Below are 20853 nucleotides of genomic sequence, written 5' to 3'. Positions count from 1 at the left end.
ATTGTATTCTTGCGAATTGTCCTGACGAGAGCAAGATAAAAAGCTTTGACAAATGTCTCTTTTTTCAGTAATACTTAAACCTGTCGGGGAATCTCTTTGAGGATGTAGCTACCAAAATAGATAAGGGGGAACTGGTGAATGTGGTATATTTAGATTTTCAGAAAGCTTTTGATAAATTCTCACAAAAGGGGTTAGTGAACAAAATTAGAGCACAAGGCATTAGGGGTTAATACACTGGCATGGATTGAGAACTGGTTAATGGACAGAAAACAGAAGGAATAAATGAGTCATTTTCAGGTTGACAGGCTGTGACTAGTGGGATACTAGTTGGTCTCAGCTATTCACTAGCTATATCAATGATATGGGGATTAAATGTAATATTTGCAATTTTTCTGAAAATCCAAAAATAGGTGGAAATGTGAGTTGTGAGGAGGATGCAAAGGTGCTTCAAGGAGATTTGGAGAGGCCAAGCAAGTGGGCAAAAATTTGACAGGTGGAATACAATGTGGAGAAATAAGGTAATCTACTTTAGTAGGAAAAACAGAATATTTCTTAAATGGCGAAAGGCTGGCAAGTGTTGAACTTCAAAAGGGACTTAGGTGTCCTTGTTCATGAGTCACTGAAAGCTAACATGCAGGTGCAGCAAACAATTAAGGTGACAAATATTTGTTGGCCTTTATTACAATAAGATATGAATCAGGAGTAAAGATGTTTTACTGCAATTATATAGAGCCTTGGTGAGACCACACCTGGAGTACTGTGTGCAGTTTTGGTCTCCTTACCCAAGGAAAGATATACTTGCCATAGAGAGAGTGCAACAAAGGATCATTAAATCAATATCTGTGATGGAGGAGTTATCCTATTAAATAGATTGGGCCTTTATATTTTGGAGTTAAAAAGAATGAGAGGTGATCTCATTCAAACATAATTTTTTTTTACGAGGCTCAACAGGGTGGATGCAGGAAGGGTGTTTCCCTTGGCTGGGAGGGGTCTAGAACCAGAGGGCACAGTTTCAGAATAAGGGGTAGGCCATTTAGGACTGAGATGAGGCAGGATTTCTTCACTCGTGGTGCTGAATCTTTGGAATTCTCTGCTCCAGAGGGCAGTGGAAGCTCAGTTGTTGAGTATGTTCAAGACTAAGATCGATAAGATTTCTACATTGTGAAAACATCAAGGGGCATGGGGATAGTGCAGGAAAACGATGTTGAGGTAGATCACTCATGATCTCACTGAATGGCAGAGTGGGCTCAAAAGGCTGAACAGCCTACTCCTGCTCTTATTTCTTATATTCTTACAACAAAAATCTCTCTTGAAAAATTTGTGGTAATTTATAACACTATGTATATTACCTCACTACCAGCAACAACTTTTGTTATTTAAGTTGGAATTTAAATTGAGGTTTCATTGTCCTGAAAGAACAAAAATCAGAATTATTCATAAACAGAGCCATTTCTTCTAATTGCAGGCAAAATGGGAAAGTGATGAGAAGAAACAACACTGGCTCGATTCAAACATAACAGAAATCTTTCTAATCAAGAAGAGCCTTCTTAGTCTCCAATAGTCACAACAAACATGTTCTCTGTAGACCTAGTTGTGCACAAACTGACTGCTGCAATTACCTCTAAAAATCAAGGCACATCAAAAGTGATGTGAAGCACTTCAGGATGTCCTGAAGATGTATAGATAACACAGAAATACAAGTTATTTCTTTGAACTTAGTCGTTTGACCATTTCAAGCAGGCAGATCAGTTTGGGGACGTCACTGTAGTTGGGGTTTATAAAAATCACCCTCGTACCAACTTATACCCTGCAAAGAGATAGCTCATTCATCATATAACAGTGAAGCATTCCCCCCTCATGCTGTGGTCAGGATAAAACAGACTGGATTGTATTGAGCAATTTATTTTCCAATTACATGTTCAAGCACAATTCTAGGCACCAGCGTTTGATTATAGATGCTTAAGGCATGAAAGACTACACAAAAGTCTATTCAATCAAGTGAGGTGCTACAACCTAATCCAGCCCTTACCCAAGAGCTCTAGATGTTGCAAGAATGGAGTGTGCATTGGTGTGGCAATTATTCCCTCTCCAACCTTCTTCTTTCCATTTTTTCTCCTCCGATCACCCACCTCATTCAAGTGGCCACTAGACTGAAGTTTAAAGCTCCAGCCGAAAGAGGAGATATTTACTCCCAGATAGAACTCCTGAGCTGAAATTTCTAATAGCCTCCATCTGTCCTAGCTTTACACACTCAAATCGTGCTTTCTCCTATATGCTTGGTGGTTACCTCAGAGCCATCAACAGCAGAAGTCCAACAAAGCTTTATTGACCTTTGGGTCTTTTCCTGGTCCTCATTTTCATATGCTTGTAAAAGGATCTTCCATCTGTGGCTAGTAAACAAGCATATGTATACATGCAAGTATTATGCCTTTTTCAAGCCACCCTGCAATAGCCCAGAGGACCTGTGTTGAACAAATTGGGCTTTTATGCCCTTTTGAAGTAGGATTCATTGGTTCTCAACAAAACAGTGAATTGTGTGACTCAAAAGTAAAAGGAAAGCTAAACAGAGGCACCATGATGGTGTAGTAAGAGAAATCAGAGGATTGTGTGGTTTAAAACTTACAAAATTCTCATCACTTTCATACCACAGAGCAAATAAGGAACCTGATTTTCTTTTTAAAAGTGAAAAAAACTGAGTACTTAAATATATAATACATTTCCCATGCTATTAGCTGCTATAGCCCCATCAAAAAAAGTTGTAGGGTTGCCAAGAGATCTACTAATTGACCCTCAATCAGCCTCTTCCAAAAGAGGAATGAACCTCAACCCCGCCAACCAAAATGACTACATGCTGAATGAAAATATGCCGCAAATCAAATTTCCCAATTACATTACAATCTTAAAATCTGTTTTTCCATGTCACTGAAGCATTCAAATGTTGACTATATAGTCCCTGTTGGAGCATATCCATGGCGTAAAGCAGCCTGTAAAATCATAGAATGGTTACAGCACAGGAGAAGGCCTTCATGTCTGTGCTGACTTTCTGAAGAAGCAATTCACCTAGATCCATTCCCCTCCTTCTCCTCAGATCCCTGCACATTCTTTTTTTCAGATAATGATCCAATTATCTCTTGAAAGCCACGACTGAACGTGCCTCCACCACACTCTCAGGCCATATATCTCAGATCCTAACCACTTGCTGCACAAAAAAAAAAGGTTTATCGTCATGGTGTCAGTGCTTCTTTTTCCAATTACCTTAAATCTCATTCTCAATTGTTCCACCAATGAGAACAGTTTACCCTTTATCTACACTGTCCAGACCCATCATGATTTTGAATCTCTGTCAAAACTCCTCTCGATCTTCTCTTCTCCAAGGAGAACAGTCCCAACATCTCCAATCTATGTAATTGAAGTTCCTCATCCCGGGAACCATTCCGTGAATCTTTTTTGCATCCTCCAATGCCTTCACATCCGTCCCAATTGCACTGCGTGAAACTCAAAGCTGATCCCGCCTCAGTACCAGAGCCAAAAGCCTGTACCAGACTCAGACATCACTGTAGAATTCCTCAGGAAAGCTTCCATAGCCAGTCTCAACATTTAGCTACTTTATCAAGTCATTGAATATTTTGCAAATTCTGATCCCTCCAGTCCTATTCTGTAGCAGTCTAAAGTGGCTGTGACAATCACTGTGCCATTAATTCTGCAAACCTGTTCTCACTGATGGAGCAATGTTAATTAACTGCACAAGCTTGCAGTGAGGGTCTCTGTGGAGCAGCTCAAAAATCCCTGGAAATGATGGCCGGTTCGGTTAGAGATTGTGGTGAAATTGTTGGTCAAGTAAGTTCTGCAATATTGTAACTTTCACCTATCACCTTTAGCATTTCTCAGAAGCAAATGTAACCTTTTGTAGTTAAATAAAAAAAAAGGCAGAGGATGTGGTTCTTAATGGCCATTATGTCAAATCAAGAGCAATTTGTTTACAAGCTTATAGTGATGTTTGGTGCTTTGACGAGGAGGCCCATTTCATGTTTAGAGTTGATCCCTGCTAGATACAGGTGAAGAGATTAGTCAGAATATTCTTATTGTTTGTCATGATTGAGCCACAATATGCTTTGGTGACATAAATTCTACTTAGCAATGTGCAGAATTTCATCCAAGTACTCCCAATCAGCAGCATGTTCAGCTTGTGCTGCTCGAGAGAGCTGGAGATAGATACTCATCCCAGTTTCAAAGACTAGGAATGTTATCTTTTTCTCCATGCCATAAGGCCTTACATTTTTGGAACCCTGAAAGTGGAGAGGGGCATCATTATTAGACTGCAAATAGACAGGTGCCTGCAAGTTATAATTTGTAAGCAATATTTATCCAACACAATGACATTCCCTCATATTATCAAATGTAGTTCACTTCTGAGTTTCATCACCAGAAAACCCTGGACGCAGTAAGTTACTTTATGCCCTCCTGATGAAGAAATTAAGAGAGTGTAATCGCCATACCTTCAAACTATATTTTGGAATTACAAAAATATACAATTCTGATGTGAAATAAGGTATTTGATTCAATAAAAGGGAATTCACTGCTCACTGAAGACCAACAGAACACACATGTGGTGAGCAAATCAGCAACAGTTAAAAGTCAAACACAAGTTACAGCAACAGAGCCTTGATTTACGTAGAAAATAGAACATCTAGAAAACAAAAATGTTAGAGCACACAAAAGAGTGCCAGAGTTACCTTTTGTCAGAGTTCTGGCAAAGCAAAGCACTTCCAGCATTTTCTGTTTTTATTGTAGTTGAGGCAAATTTTCGAGATACATTTAAGGGGAAACTAAATAAGGATAAGAGGGAAGGGAAGAGAGTTATGCGGATAAAGTAAGCTGAGCTAGAATGAAAGAAGGTTTGAGCAGAATATAAATACAGCTTGGACTGGCTGGCCCAAATGGCCAGTTAAGATTTTAACATATGAATTATATAACATAATTAGCTTAATAGAAGACAAAAATCAACATTGAATAGATAAGCTATCTGTACAGAGATAGCCTTGGAACTCAGCACTTTGTGCCCAATTGCTTAGTAGCATATTACCACCACTGCTCATTCTGTGGACCTTGTTTAATATTTAATTATTTTAACCTTATCTGTCCTACAGGCATTTTATTATCAAATAAATATTTTGTTGCCATCAAATGAGCAAATACTGTAACTAGTACTTAAAAACAGTACCAACTAACTCTTCTTTAGAGAGCAGAATACCTAATCAAGAACACTCGCTGAATAAAAACTTGATACATAAAGGAGGAAATTATTTGCTTTGTAAGAATTGGCTAACAGAAAACATGAAGAAATTTGTTTCTGTGCTCACTTTATTCATTATACTGCTCAATCGGGCCTCAAAATCTGCAATTCAGTTCACAATTTCTACAGTTATGTGCTGACATGAAGCAAGGCCGGAGGAAAGAGAACAGAGCAATGCATTGCAAGCCTTGGAGCGGTTTACATTACCACGCCTGAATTATTCAATTTACGCGAGGTTAACACTCAACATATGTTTTAAATTGTTCCAGCACCACCTTACCATGGAAAACCTTAAAACAATTTTTTAAAAATAGCAGCACTCATAATTCAGTAAGAATGTAAATGTTGACAAGCTGGCCATTTATTTCACAAAATATTCAGACAGAGAACATAAATAATCCTTTTGTGAACAGCAAAGTTGATGTTTCAAATCCTCATGACCCTTCAACAGATGAGTTCTGTTGAATGGTCATGAGGACTCGAAACGTCAACTTTGTTCTGCTCCGCTGGTGCTGCCAGACCTGCTGAGTTTTTCCAGGTAATTCTGTTTTTGTTTTGGATTTCCAGCAGCCGCAGTTTTTGTTTTTATATAATAATCCTTTTGTGTTTGTTTTACAATAAGCATCTTGCATTGCTCAGGGGTATAACTACAGCAGTGAAAAGGAACAAACAATAGGCAAGCCTTAGCTAATATCACCACCGTCAACACCTCTTTGTCCTTTTGTTTATGACATCTTTGGCAATCTCTTCTTTGCCTCCACCTATCACTGGCTCTCTATCCAGCTCCACCTGTCCCCCCCACCTCCCACAACCAGCTTATATTTCACCTCATTTCTATATTTCCTCAGTTCTGATGAAGAGACATACGGACTTGCAACGTTAACTGTGTTCCTCTCCATAGATGCTGTCAGACCTGCTGAGTTTTTCCAGCCATTTTTATTTTTGTTTCAGATTTCCAGCATCCACAGTATCTTGCTTTTATATAAACAATAGGCAAGAGTGTGTGATGCATTAGCTAGGGCTGTGAACACTATTTTCATCGGTATATGTTTATGCATGCCCATTTAGTAAATTTACTTTCTTATTTCTGGATCAACTCAAATTTCACTCCACTCCAGTTCCTGCTCTCCAATTGGAGGTAGGGGAGGCTTCTTCAGCTGCATAGCAGTCAGGCTACAGTTCTTTCAAAGTTCCCAGGTACTGCTACTATGGCAGAGGTGGCTGCAAGAAGCGTGGTTTTTACCACTTGGGGTTATATGACAACAACAAGCGCAAAGTGGAGGAGTCTATGATTACAGGAGAATGAATCTATGAGAGAAGGTCCACATACTCCATACAATGTAGTTAAATTAATTCCATTTCTAGATAATTAACCCATTCACTTGATAGGTATGCACAAGTAGCACCAGTGAACAACGGTTAAAAGACTTGCAGTCATATAGTACCTTTCATGACTTTAAGACAACCCATGCACTTTACAGCCAATAAATTACTTTTGAAGTGTAGTCATTGTTCTAATGTAATCTTCTCAGGTGAGGAGTCAAGGAGGCCATGTGATAAAAACAAAGCTTCGTGTGGCATAAGGAAAGCTATTTGAAATACACATTACGCTAGGTGAAGTTATATTAAAGATTGGTTTTGGATTAGATGTCTTAAAAAGAGGGTATCCAATACCCAAAACACTGATCTAGTCACATCTTACTGGGAGTTACTGACTCAAGATAGTTCGCTCGATGTGATTGTGTACAGATAAAATTTGATTGCATTGGCAGCTGCTAATTCCTGAGTTCGTAGACAGGGATGAACAGACAAATTTACTGGGGCAAATTTTCAGACTGCTGCTCTGGTGTCCACTACAGAGACCACCAATTTTAATTTTTAGTGATCTCAAATGGACAGAACCGCTGATTGACCCAGAATCTATACCTATTTAAATGTTAGGATAGAAACAATTTCTAATTGCTTGGGTAATGATCTTTAAATTACCCTGCTTCAACTTCAAAGACAAATTTAAAACTGGGCAACAGCCAACGTGTTCCCTGATCCCCAAGTGACATATTGAATGGACAAAGAGGATCTCTGTTGAGTCTTGTTTGATGCAAGGGGGATGTGGTGGTGCAGTGGTATTGTTGCTGGACTAGTTATGCAGAGACCCAGCGTAATGGTCTAGGGACCTGGGTTCGAATCCCTGAAGGACATAGCTACTAGACTGGGTCTGCAGCAGGTGGTGAGGGAACCAGAGGGAAAAACATACTTGACCTCATCCTCACCAACCTGCCTGCCACAGGTGCATCGGTCCATAACATTATTGGTTGTAGTGACCACCTCACGGTCCTTGTGGAGACAAAGTCCTGCCTTCACATTGACGATATCCTCCACTGTGTTGTGTGGCACTATCACAGTATTAAATGGGATAGATTTCGAACAGATCTAGCAACTCAAGACTCGGCATCCAGGAGGTGCTGTGGGCCATCAGCAGCAGCAAAATTGTACTCAAACACAATCTGTAACCTCATGGCCTGGCAAATCCCCCACTCTACCATTACCATCGAGCCAGGGGAACAACCCTGCTTCCATGAGGGGTGCAAGACGGCATGCCAGGAGCAGCACCAGGCATACCTAAAAATGAGATGTCAACCTGGTGAAGCTATAACACAGGACTACTTGTGTGAGAAACAGCAAGTGATAGAGAGAACTAAGCAATCTCACAACCAACAGATCAGATCTAAGCTCTGCAGTCCTGCCACATCCAGTCGTGAATTGTGGTCGACAATTAAACAACTCACTGGGAGGAGGCGGCTCCACAAATATTCCCATCCTCAATTATGGAGGAGCCCAGCACATCAGTGCAAAAGATAAGGCTGGCACATTTGCTACAATCTTCAGCAAGAAATGCCAAGCGGATAATCTATCTTGGTCTCTTCCAGAGGTCCCCAGCATCACGGATGCCAGCCTTCAGCCAATTCAATTCACTCCACGTGATATCAAGAAATCGCTGAAGGCACTGAATATTGCAAAGGCTACGGACCCTGACAACATTCCAGACTGAAAACTTGTGCCACATCAGTCCACTCTCGATCATCAGTAAAGAGATGGGAGGGATCATCAACAGTGCTATCAAGTGGCACTTGCTTAGAAATAACCTGCTCACTGAAGCCCAGTTTAGGTTCCACCAGGGCTACTCAGCTCCTGACCTCATTACAACCTTGGTTCAAACATGGGCAAAAGAGCTGAACTCCTGAGGTGACGAGAGACTGACTGCCCTTGACATCAAGGCCACATTTGACCAAGTGTGGCATCAAGCAGCCCGAGCAAAACTGGAGTCAATGGGAATCATGGGGAAAATGGGAATTACGGGGAAAACTCTCTGCCGGCTGGAGTCATGCCTAGGATAAAGGAAGATGGTTGCAGCTGTTGGAGGTCAGTCACTTCAGCTCCAGGACATCACTGCAGGAGTTCTTCAGGGTAGTGTCCTAGGTCCAACTATCTTCAGCTGCTTCATCAATGACCTGCCTTCCATCATAAAGTCAGAAGTGGGGATGTTCACTGATGATTGCACAATGTTCAGCACCATTCATGACTCCTCACATACTGAAGCAGTCTAGGTCCAAATGCAGCAAGACCTGGACAATATCCATAAAAGGTAGCAAGTAACATTCATGCCACACAAGTGCAGACAATGACCATGTCAAACAAGAGAGAATCTACCCATCATCCCTTGGCATTCAGTGGTATTACCATCATTGAATCCCCCCATTATCAACATTGATCAGAAACTGAACTACACTAGCCATATAAATACTGTGGCTAAACAGCAGGTTAGAGGCTAGGAATCCTGTGGTGAGTAACTCACCTCCTGACTCCCCAAAGCCTGTCCACCATCTACAAGGCACAAGTCAGGAGTGTGATGGAATATTCTCCACTTGCCTGGATGAGTGCAGCTCCCACAACATTCGAGAAGCTTGACACCATCCAGGACAAAGCAACCCACTTGATTAGCACCACGTCCACAAACATTCAATCCCTCCACTGACACACAGCAGCAGCAGTGTGTATTGACAAGGCTCCTTAGACAACACCTTCAAAACCCATGACCACTGCCATCTAGAAGGGCAAGGGCAGCAGATAGATGGGAACACCACCACCTGGAAGTTCCCCTCCAAGTCACTCACCATCCTGACTTGGAAATATATTGCTGTTCCTTCACTGTCACTGGGTCAAAATCCTGGAACTCCCTTCCTAACAGCACTGTGGGTGTACCTACACCACATGGACTGCAGTGGTTCAAGTTGGCAGCTCACCACCAACTTCTCAAGGGCAATTAGGGATGGACACTAAGTGTTCGCCCTGCCAGCGGAGCCCACATCCCATGAATGAATAAAAAACAAAAAAAAAGTTATGCATTCTAGACACCATCCACAAATATTGTGGAGAGTTTGAAGAGGACAAGTAGGGATATTGCAGCATGTTTAAAGACTGAAGATGTGAACTCAGGGCAAAAGTCAGACAATCAAATATTGAGCATGCGGCTGAAAGGTAATAACATATTTAAGGATCTTAGAGAGGGGGAGGGGAGGGGAGAGTGGAGGTGGTGGTTAGGGCGAACACTTAGTGCCAAGGTGGAATTTGCCACTTTTGGAGGGGGAGGCAGTGTTGTAGTGGGTGTTCTGATAGCTGGGCAAACTTCAGTGATAGCAAATGAGTTGCCACCCATAAGCCGGTTTCTTTCAAGGCCAGAATGTCAACAGCTGTGGATGGCAAGCACCTTGTTCATGATTGGACAAACATTTTGGTGGAACATGGCATTAATTAATGAGTCAGAGACCAAGTGAGGGATACAAAGAGAGATGGCAACGAAGCCTGAGTTTAATCTGAGAGACAAGCAGAGTGGGAAGGTTACCAGGAATGAAGGAGGCAGTTAGATCACTGCTGAGAATGAGCAGACAACAGGTGCCACAAAGGGCTCGAATGCCAAGGGAGCAGCAGAATGGTCAACCTCAAATGTGGCAAGATTCTAAATACTGCACATGATAGTAATAGGTTTAAGAAGTATGTGGACAGACAACTGAAATGGGCGACACATGGCAGATGCAATGTAACATGGCCAAGTGTGAAGTGATGCACTTTGGAAAAAACAACATGAAGAGGCCATATAATCTAAATGGTTCTATTTTGAGGGGGGGTGCAAAAGAAGGACATGGGATTGCATAATCACAGATCTATAAGGGTTATAGCACAAGTTGAGAAGGTGGTTAAGAAAGAGCGTTGAATACATGGTTTTGCAAATAAAGGCATTGAACACAAAAACAATGGAGTAATGTTACTGCTGCTTGTAGCTACTCCTGCCTGGAAATCTGCTGTTATGGTATGCCACATTAGTCTGTCTTATGCCATCCTCACACATTCACTGTAGCTCATCTGCAACCACTCTGTGACATCCATCCTCCAACTATGCCTGGGTTGACCCTTCTTTCTACTGTCCTCCACTTTGCCTTCTAGAAGACCAGTAGCAAAGCTTTATAGCCCTGATCAAATGGCCAAAACACAGACATTTTCTCTTCTCGATGTCACTTCTTAGGGTAGAATTTTGTCTGGTGCGTGTGCGCTTGGCTGGGGCAGTCGGGAAGCCGACCGCTGCCGTGATTGGCACCGCACCACAATTTCACGCCAATTAAGGCCCGCCTAGCGTGGAATGCGAGCGGCAGCGCTCAGTGCTACCTGTGCGAGCAGGGGAAGGAGGGCGAACGGGCCGAGCACAACCTTCACGCATGCGCTCGAGTGAGCGCTTAATAATTTCCGAGGCACATCCAGCTGTTTAAAAAAGATTAAAACTTCATAAAACATGTCCCCTCATGTGACTGTCACATGAGCAAGGACATGTTTTTAATTCAAGTGTATAAGTTTTTATTTGATTTTTATTTGCTTTAGGAAACTTTTTCCTGCCCGTGGATGAGGTTTCATAAAAAGTGCAAAGGCCAGTGTGACACCATCTACCTCAATCTAATGTATTCCTTCTAACTACCATTGTTTTTGTCTTTGTGTTCATTTTCAATCCATATTGTAAACTTTGAGATTTTCTTAAATCTACAATATTTTGTAGGGCCTCTTCTGATTCTGCAAGTAGTTGTGTCGTCAGCCTGCTACAATTTTGTAATATTCTTGTCTTCAATTTTTACTACAGTACATGCGAAACCTTCATAAATCACTGGTTAGGCCTCAAATAGAATAGTGGGTACAATTCTGGGCACACTTTCAGAAGGATGTCAAGGTCCTGGAGGGCTACAGAGGTGGTTTACCAAGGTGACTGCAGAGAAATTCGAGAAGCTTCTCCTTACAGCAGAAAAGGTTAAGGGGCGATGTTAAAGATGTATTCAAAATTGAGGGTTTTGATAGTTTCTCCTCTGGTTATTTCCTTTGGTTCATTGGTCAGTAACCAGAGATCACAGATTTAAACTAATTGGTGAAAAAACTAGGGGGGAGGCGAGGGGACATTTCTTCAGACAGATGGTTTGGAATCTGAATCCAATGGAATTTTCAAAAGGCAATTGAACATGTACTTGAAGAGGACTAATTTGCAGGGTTAGAAGAAAAAGCTGGGGCATGGAACTGAGTTAGGCGGCTCTTTCAAAGAGCCCGCACAGGAGTGGCAAACAGAAAGACCTCTTTTCGTGCTTTGGAATTCTACAAGGAAGATTTTCCCCCCGTTGGGGATTTTGTGCAGAGGCAGGCGCAGACCCAATCGGCGCCCCTGATTGGGTCCACGCCGCCATTTTACATGGGTGGGCCAATTAAGGCCCGCCCAGCGTGATGTGCACCCGGAAGCTGTGCACTCCTTGTGCAGGCAGTGGAGGGGGTTCCATGAGTTGGGAGTGCGCTCTTTCGTGAAAGAGCACAGAGGTAAGATTTAAGTTTGAAGAATTGTAATAAAGAAAAAGAAAAATTTTAAGACATGCCTCATCATGTGACAGTGTCACATGAGCTGGGACAAGTCATTGAACTTTAATGAAAAACTTTATTTAATTTATAAACCCTTCATGAAATCTTATCCCGCCTTTGGATGAGGTTCCATGAAAAATGCAAAGGCTACGTGGGCTCTTCACCTGCCCACCAACCTTAAGGTTGGACGGGCAGCTTTCTCACTAGGTTTAATTAGTTAAATAATGGCTTTAACAGGCCTTTGACAGTTCGGCAGGTGTGCAGCCGAACTGAAAATCTAAATGACACCCGGTGACGTCGGGACACCAGTCTGAAGGCACCTTGCATCATTTTACGCCTCGGTGAGCAGGCATTCAATAAGATAATGGCTAATCTGATTGTGGCCTCATCTCCACACTCCGCCTATCCCAATAATCTTTGATTCCCATCAGTCAACAATTATCCACAACAAAAACAGAATTACCTGGAAAAACTCAGCAGGTCTGGCAGCATCAGCAGAGAAGAAAAGAGTTGACGTTTCGAGTCCTCATGACCCTTCAACAGAACTGAGAATTATCCACCTTTGCCTTAAAAATATTCAATGGCCCTGCCTCGAGGATCTAAATGATACATATCAAACATTGTGTGTTCAGTGTCCTCTAAGAAGCCTTAATTTACCCAGGCAGTAATTTGAAAGTTTAGATACACTGTATTCCTTTCCTTATAGTTTCCCACTTCAAAGCATTTTTGGCCTTTCTAATTCTGACACAATTGAACCATTTTTTCTTGAGCAAGTCATGGGCAACTGCAAGACTTTTGAGAAGTTTAGTTTACTGTAGAAAAGCTGCATACTTTTTAAAAATATTTGCCAGCATTTACTGCCCGTCCCTAATTGACTTCGAGGTGGTGGTGGCGGTGTGCCATCTTTTTAACAAGCGAGTTGCTTGTTCGGCCATTTCAGAGGGCAGTTAAGAGTCAATGACACTGCTGTGGATCGGGTGTCATATATAAGCCAGACCAGGTAAGGATAGCATGCTTTCTTCCCTAAAGAACATTAGAACCAGATAATTTGGCAGTTACATAGTCACTATTACTGATCCTAGCTTTACATTCTAAATTTATTCAATTAGATGAATTTAAATTCTCCAGCTGCCATGGTAGGATTTGAACTCATGGCTCTAGATCATTAGCCCAGGCCTCTAGATTACTAGTCCCATAACAACCACTATGCTACCATTCCCGACCTATACAAGTTAAAACAGAACAGTTTACTGATAATGTACAAGCCTCATGTGGACCAAGCGCCAATAACTACTGTACTTTTATGTCCATTACTGTATTCCCAAACACACTGATCTACCCGAGATCATTCAGAGCACAGATCTGTTGAATCGACAGCTTTGTAGAGGAAGGAATGCAAACCGACAAGGTGAGCCTGTTACTTAACAGCCGTATATACCACAGAAGCTACTCCCAGTTGCATTATGGAATTAATTCAGTTTAGTACAAACATTCCTGCTCTATGTCTTATAACAGGTCAGCGTGATAAAAATTAGAACTTTAATCACCACCTCAATCCTCAGAATTCTCATTGGGTTTCTGATAAAACCCTATACTGCATCTAAATCTACACATTTAGCATATAGAAGATAGGTACACTTAGGTACGCTTAGTGGACAACGCACCATTGTATAGACCAGAAAATGCCAAATTTAATCACTTAGCAGAACTCAGTCAGGAAAATAGTTGAGTGCTTTAAGTGACATGAATGTTTTCAGACTGGTGTCATTGGGCAAGGGAAAAAAAACACAGTAATTACTACTGAGTAATCCTGTTAGGAATGATGCATCCAAAGACAGCAGGAGAAGAGAGACTGGAACTTGGGATGTAATGTCCCACAAAATACCATAGATGGCCAACATCCACCTTTGAGCTCATAAACAAAGCATGGTCACTTGGACAAGGTATCTGAAAGCACCCAGGCCCCAATGTACCCAGGTTTTCAGGAGCAGGGTAAAAATTAAGGTTAATGATAAACATTCAAGTGTAGGACTTGTCCCTTGAAAAATGTAGCACAAAAGACTTATGCATGTATCAAGTTCTCTAGTCCCTTTCCTCCTGACCACCAGCAAAAGATTTTCTCCAAGGCCCAGTCGCCCCAGAATTCCCTACCCTTGAGCCAATAACCACCCAGCTACCAGTGTACCAATGCCAGGAATGCTCCCCTATACAAACTCCATGACCACATTGTACATCCAGGGTGCTTATCCATTTAATTGTCTTCTAATTACAAAAACTTGCACTCATGTAGCACCTTGAACTTAAATAACATCCCAAGACACCACAGAGGCACAGGCTGAATAGAGAAGGATGGAGACGCAGAGGAGTTTACACACATCAAATATATTCAGCTGTACAACTGAGTTTAATATACCATTCTATGTATTGAGTGTTTGTACACAATAAGGAAATCCAATATATACCTTAAAAAATTAATCTTGTTATAAACAGGAGGGGGATTAATTTAAACAGCCCTGATTTCTCCTCTCACCACCCATCTGTAAACAGAAAGGTGTTTTGATTTGCTCCCTCCATTATAAGCAGTGGCGTATTTCCCAATCTCTCGTTTTGATGTGATCCAATTTTCTTTTAATAACTACACAGCAAACTCAAGACGGTAAACTCAGAGGGTTAGTTTATTTGTGCACAGATGGTAGCAATGTTGCCTCCTTTTCACTCATACAATAAATAGGGATAGAGAAATATTTACAGGACAAAAACCACAGAGAAAAGAATTATTTGTCCAGAGTCCAGAATCAAAGTCCAATCATTCAAAGAGGTCGGCAGGCTGAAACCGTTGCTGGATAATTCAATTTTCCAGTAGAGTTGACTTCCACGATGCCCATCTTGTAGGTGATGGCACAGAAGTTCCAGTTGAAAAAATGTAGATGGGGCCAAGCATTCAACATGGATAGAGCTCCTTTTCTGTGCTAAGTAGATGGAAAGATGGCAGACTGAGATTTGCAGGTCCGCAAGGCAATATTACTGGTTCCACCAGATGGGGACGGGGTGGTCACATGACTCCCACCTCTCCACTTTGGTTTTGACAAAGACTATGTAGCCCTTTGTCTGGGTTTGAGATTGTTAATATTCCAACCATCAAGTCTTAACATATGAGGAACGTTTGAGGACTCTGGGTCTATACTCGATGGAGTTAAGAAGAACGAGGGGGGATCTGATTGAAACTTACAGAATACTGAAGGGCCTGGATAGAGTGGACATGGGGAAGATGTTTCCATTAGTAGGAGAGACTAGGACCCAAGGGCACAGCCTCAGAGTAAAGGGAAGACCTTTTAGAACAGAGATGAGGAGAAACTTCTTTAGCTGGAGAATGGTGAATCTATGGAATTCATTGCCACAGAAGGCTGTGGAGGCCTGCTCATTGAGTGTATTTAAGACCGAGATAGATAAGTTCTTGATTGGTAAGGGGATCAAAGGTTACGGGGAGAAGGCAGGAGAATGGGGTTGAGAAACATATCAGCCATGATTGAATGGCGGAGCAGACTCGATGGGCCAAATGGCCTAATTTCTGCTCCTATGTCTTATGGTCTTAAGGGAGGTTGCAGGGTCCTTTGTACTAGCAGACAAATCAGCTCCAGTTGGCCAGGCCTGGCTTATGAATGGCAAGTTATTCAGTGGTTGGAAAGCACAAGTGAGCAAATCATATTCCTGAAAAATTCCTGTCCAGAGATCACAAAAGTTTTGGATGAAGAAAGTTATTTAGCCTATCTGAATTCATCCATCTAGAAAGATCCAAAAATCCCCATTTCAAATATCCAATTGTATCTTGAATGATTCCAGTGTTTTTTCCTACACCAATGTCTTGTAGTCTATTCAGTGGTGAAGCGAGGTTTAGAAAACTAGGTGTCGGTGTCAAACTCAGGACTTTGTCAACTTAGCTGCCAGGGCAGAGTTGGGAACTGCACAAACTGAGCTGTGGGTTCCAAAGAAGAGTCACATTGGACTCGAAACGTTAGCTCTGTTTCAATCTCCACAGATGCTGCCAGACCAGCTGAGTTCTTCCAGCACTTTGATTTTATTCAAAATGGAAGACAGTTTCTTGGAAGCAAGATGGGGGCAATCCTCCAAAACTGCAGTGGCTGACCTCAAAATAAATGATGGGTGGTGGGAGGATTTTACCATCCCATTGGTTCGGATACAAAGTCTATCTCTCCACTTCGTTCTGTTGCTTGCATTATGCTCAGCTTTCCATAACCCTTGTTTACTGTGTCTATTTCTTTCTTAAGAAAGGTCATTGGATAGTGTATAGGAGGAGAAAACTTGGCTTAACTCACCCTCAACAACAATAGCTACTCACTACCTAACCATCTATCACCAGATAATCTTTTGATTGAGGGATGTCTGCCAGGTACCTGCTCTTCAAAATAGTGCCAGAGGCCCTGCTCTTCAAAATAGTGCCAGAGGCTCTTTTGCACTGAGCTGAAAGGGCAGAGAGGGTCTTAATTTAACATCTCACCTGAAAGACATCATCTCTGACAGTGCAGCACTCCCACAGGACTGCATTGGAGTGTTGGTCTAAATGTTATACTCACTTTTCAAGCGGGATTTGACTCCACAATCTTTTCATCAAGAGACCAGTCTCTGAGCCACAGCTGACATAATGAGTTAAATGCCTTCTAAAGATGTGCTCTTGTCGACACGGTTGAAGTGAGCTGCATTTCATTCCCGAGATTACCAGGCGTAAAATTAACTTCACTTTAATAAGAATTTCTATTGAAAATAAATATATTTTAAAAATCCACTGACCTGTTCTAATCCCCAGTAGGAAACAATATTGCCATCTTAAACAGCAACAAGCATCTGTCAAATGGCAGATAACGCTCTTAGCAGTGAAGAAGCAATTGCTGTATTGAATGTTTTCCCTGGCCGACTGTTTCCCTATAGTAACTGCTAGTTGCTCAGCTATTACACTGGCTGCCGGCTGCGTTTTCTGCGGCAGGAACGGTATCCTTCCCCCAACGGGGAAATGTCGCTGGCCCACTTCCCCCAGTGCATCAGACGCTATTTATTGGAAATAAAAACATCGAGACACCTAAACACTAGTTCAATTCCTCTCCCCAACCCCAACAAAAATATAAAACCCGAAATAATACAGAATTAGCTCTCTTAAAAAAAAAAGCTTCATAAATTGGATAAAGAGAAAAAAATAAAAAGTGGTGATCCTGGGGTGGGTAAAAAGGTCCAAACAACATCCCACCGTGCAGGTCTCTAACACTTAGAGCTCACCTGATGTGGTTGCCGTTCTCTCTCGCTGAGACTCCAAGCTCCAGTCGGGAAGATGAACAAAGCGGTACCGAGAAAACCCCGAGCCCCGCTCTGCCCAGAGTGCCAGTCCCAGTGCAAACTGCCCGTGTTTCCTGCAACCAGACTTAAGACGGAAGCTGCCGAGAGACGAGCTGTTCGGCTACATGGCTCGCCCAGACTAACGCAAGGCCTCCGCCTTCCAGTTTATTTGAATGGGAGATGGGTGAGGGATTAAGTTAAAATTGGTTTACGCTATGTATGCGGTGCTGCGCTATCTGGCTTCCTCGCTCGATTGGGGATTAGAGTGTGGACTGAGTTAATCCCAGTGCCACAGAACGCAAACATAAAACCTTGGCACTCGCACACCACAAATATAACAGTAACACTTCCGTTTGCAGAATGAAACTCAAAACAATAGTCCCATTATAAACTCATTGAATTACACCACTAGGGGCTATTCCGGATTTTGGAGTTATTAGATGTTTGTTGATAAAGGATTATTTTACCTCTTGTACAAAGTGAGCGTTGGCTTTTTTAATAAAAGCAAAATACTGCGGATACTGGAAATCAGATCTGAAGATGTGTCATACGGATTCGAAACGTTAACTCACTTTCTCTCTCCATTTTGCCTTTTTAATGCAGTTATGTTTTGGAATCTGTTACAAATTTAAACAATTTGCAGCAAATTCTGAGCTGTGTATAGTGGCCGGCTCTCCCAGTCCTAATTCCCAGTGATGAGAGATGACATTCACATTGTATCCATGTAAGAAAGGTTGCTCTAGATCAGTGAGAGTATGCTTGAGGTCTCTTGGAGAGCACTATATTAAGTTGGTAGAGGGGGAGGACGCAAATACTTGGAATTTGCCATGCAGATAAAAGGCCATAATGAACCAGTCTCATACCAATGTACAAAATTAATAAAAGCTGACAAAGGAGTTCAAAAAGAAAGCTAACTCAGCACCTAGAAGCTGGCAAAACAATTTACAACTGAAAACCAGCCCTAGATGATCGAGGCCATTGCTTCAAGGGAACTAAATAAATTAAATTCCTCAATTGCATGAAGGAATTCCATGAGTTGATGTATTGCATTGGATTTCAGGAGTAAGTATTTTGGGATCATATTTTGTCATTTATTTTCTTCGTGAAAACTGAAATCCAATGGCCTCCATGTGACAAATGGAAGAAAAAAGTTCCAACGCGAGTGCGATATACTGAGAGAGTAAACAGGGTCAGAAGCACTGCAAACAACTCGAAATGTATAAATTCTTAGTGGGCTTGACAGGCTAGATACTAAGAATATTTCCTCTGGGTTAGGAGTCTAGAACTAAGGTTCAGCCATTTAGGACTGAGATGAAGAGAAATTTGTTCACTCAGAAGGAATCTGGACAGCAGAATTTTGAATGAGCTCACTTTTATGGAAGGTGCCAAGGTGGGAGCTCAGCCAGGAGAGTATTAACGTACACAAGCCTAACAAAAGCATGGATGAAGGTTTCAGCGAAAAACTGAGATGAGGCGGGGACGGAACTGGCATGTTAGTAGAACTGGAAGTTGGTGATGGAGAGGATGTGGGGTCAGAAGCTGAGCTCAAGATGAAATAGAATGTTAAGGGTGCTCAGCCTGCTTTGATCCTCAGAATAATGTACTGTGCTTCCTACTTTGGTATCATCTTTCAATTTTGCCACTGCTCTTTCTAGCAATATATTTTTACCAAATGGATTCTGCCCAGATGATTAAAGGAGGTTTGTTGCTTCAATGGCATATTAAGAGAATATATAGATGGAATATACTTATTTTATGGCATTAGAAAGGTTTGATTTTATTAATCTATGTCTGTTAAAATATTGAGAGAAATTATACCTGCTACTCCCAGGTACAATTGCTGCTCTAAGCTGACTTAGCTGGTTTAGTTTTGCAGGAGGCATTTGCAGTCAAGTTCAATCCCGTGCTGATACAACATCCAACCAACTACATTTTTCAGCAAAAACACCACCTGATTATTTTCTCCAAGTGCCTCTCCATTGGCCCTGGACAGAGCTCAACTGTGGTGTCCTTATTGCTGCCCTAGTATTAGAGAACGGGAGCTTATTTATGATCCACATCTTACAGTCCTGAACTCAGTACCTTCATCCTTTTAAAAATCCAAATACTTTAAACAAACTGCTATTTTTATGCATTTTCTGTCCTCTTTGCATGACAATCCACACAGTTCTTCCTTCCATGATAATATAACTCCATATAAGGACTACAGAACTAGCTTATTTCCATTATCCATGGTCAAATAATTTAAGTTCTCTGATAGTTATGAATCAGTAAACAATGGCATGTCTTTAATTAAGTTTATTGAAGAGATTAAGCTGACCATTGCTGCAGGCTCAGACCTGTGGTACTTTAAATTGACTTTCCTGCTTGACAAGCAGAGGCTCAAGGTTAGTATAACTGCAATATAAAGAGGAATCAATAGTAGTCTAACATTAACGGTAGTATAACATTACCACAATACAAAAAGGAATCAATAGTATAAGATTATTAGACTTCAGGACAGCCTGATTAACCCCTTTCCTTATAATTCCCACTTTGTTAGGTTCAGAATATCTAAGGTAAATACTAAACATTATTTAATTAACATCATATATCTATTTCCAGCTGCTCATATATCTATTTCTGTCTGGTTTAATATACAGATCTCATTGGTGTTACATAACTATCAAAAATATTCCAAATCTCCTTATACCTTGGATAGTAAACAAGGTTCAAAACCTATTTCTCTTCATGTACTTCCATATATCAAAAGCCTGGAGTTAAAAGATCCTCCAGTATTGTCTTACTGATATCAATATTGTGCATCAATTTCCTTTCAAACTTGGGTGGTTGGTGTGATTATGGAATTTCCAGTTATATGTTGTTCTCCATTTTAACTTGAATAACACTGAACTACACCAGCCTGTTGTGATGGAATCCCTGGTTTCAAAGAATGTATTTTTTTTTTCAGACAGACTCAAACTGAAAAGGGAAACTGAAAGAAGGAAACTGAGTAAAGAAACAGAACCTTCCAGTTTCTAAGGAAACTAAAACGAGATTAGAAACCAAAATATCTGGGGAGACGGAAACTGGTTGAAACCATATGGAAGGACAGACAGCCATCCAAGCTCAGTTGCTGATGATTCCAGTGGTGTAGTGCAGGCAGGCTGAAGAAGATGGGGGCTAGATCCAAAAGCTGTGAATATGGAAAGATACAGTTGTTGCAGTTGTTTCTGTTAATCAAAGATAACATTGATTAGTTTACACTATCCAAACTGTCTTAAGTACAATTGAGAAGGTTC

General features: G+C 41.4%; 1 protein-coding gene across 1 annotated transcript in view; it reads right to left on the bottom strand.

Annotated features, from left to right (window-relative positions):
* The window catches only part of b4galt4 (UDP-Gal:betaGlcNAc beta 1,4- galactosyltransferase, polypeptide 4), a 63675-nt gene extending 45762 nt beyond the window's left edge, over positions 1-17913 (bottom strand). The window contains exon 1 of the mRNA XM_041211304.1: positions 17516-17913. The gene's annotated coding sequence lies outside the window, so the exon portion shown is untranslated. The remainder of the gene's footprint in view (positions 1-17515) is intronic.
* Between the last annotated feature and the right edge of the window lie 2940 nt (positions 17914-20853).

The sequence above is a fragment of the Carcharodon carcharias genome, chromosome 18 (assembly GCF_017639515.1).
Source record: "Carcharodon carcharias isolate sCarCar2 chromosome 18, sCarCar2.pri, whole genome shotgun sequence".
NCBI lineage: Eukaryota > Metazoa > Chordata > Chondrichthyes > Lamniformes > Lamnidae > Carcharodon > Carcharodon carcharias.
The sequence above is the reverse complement of the archived record's forward strand: the minus strand, read 5'-3'. Positions and strand labels throughout refer to the sequence as shown.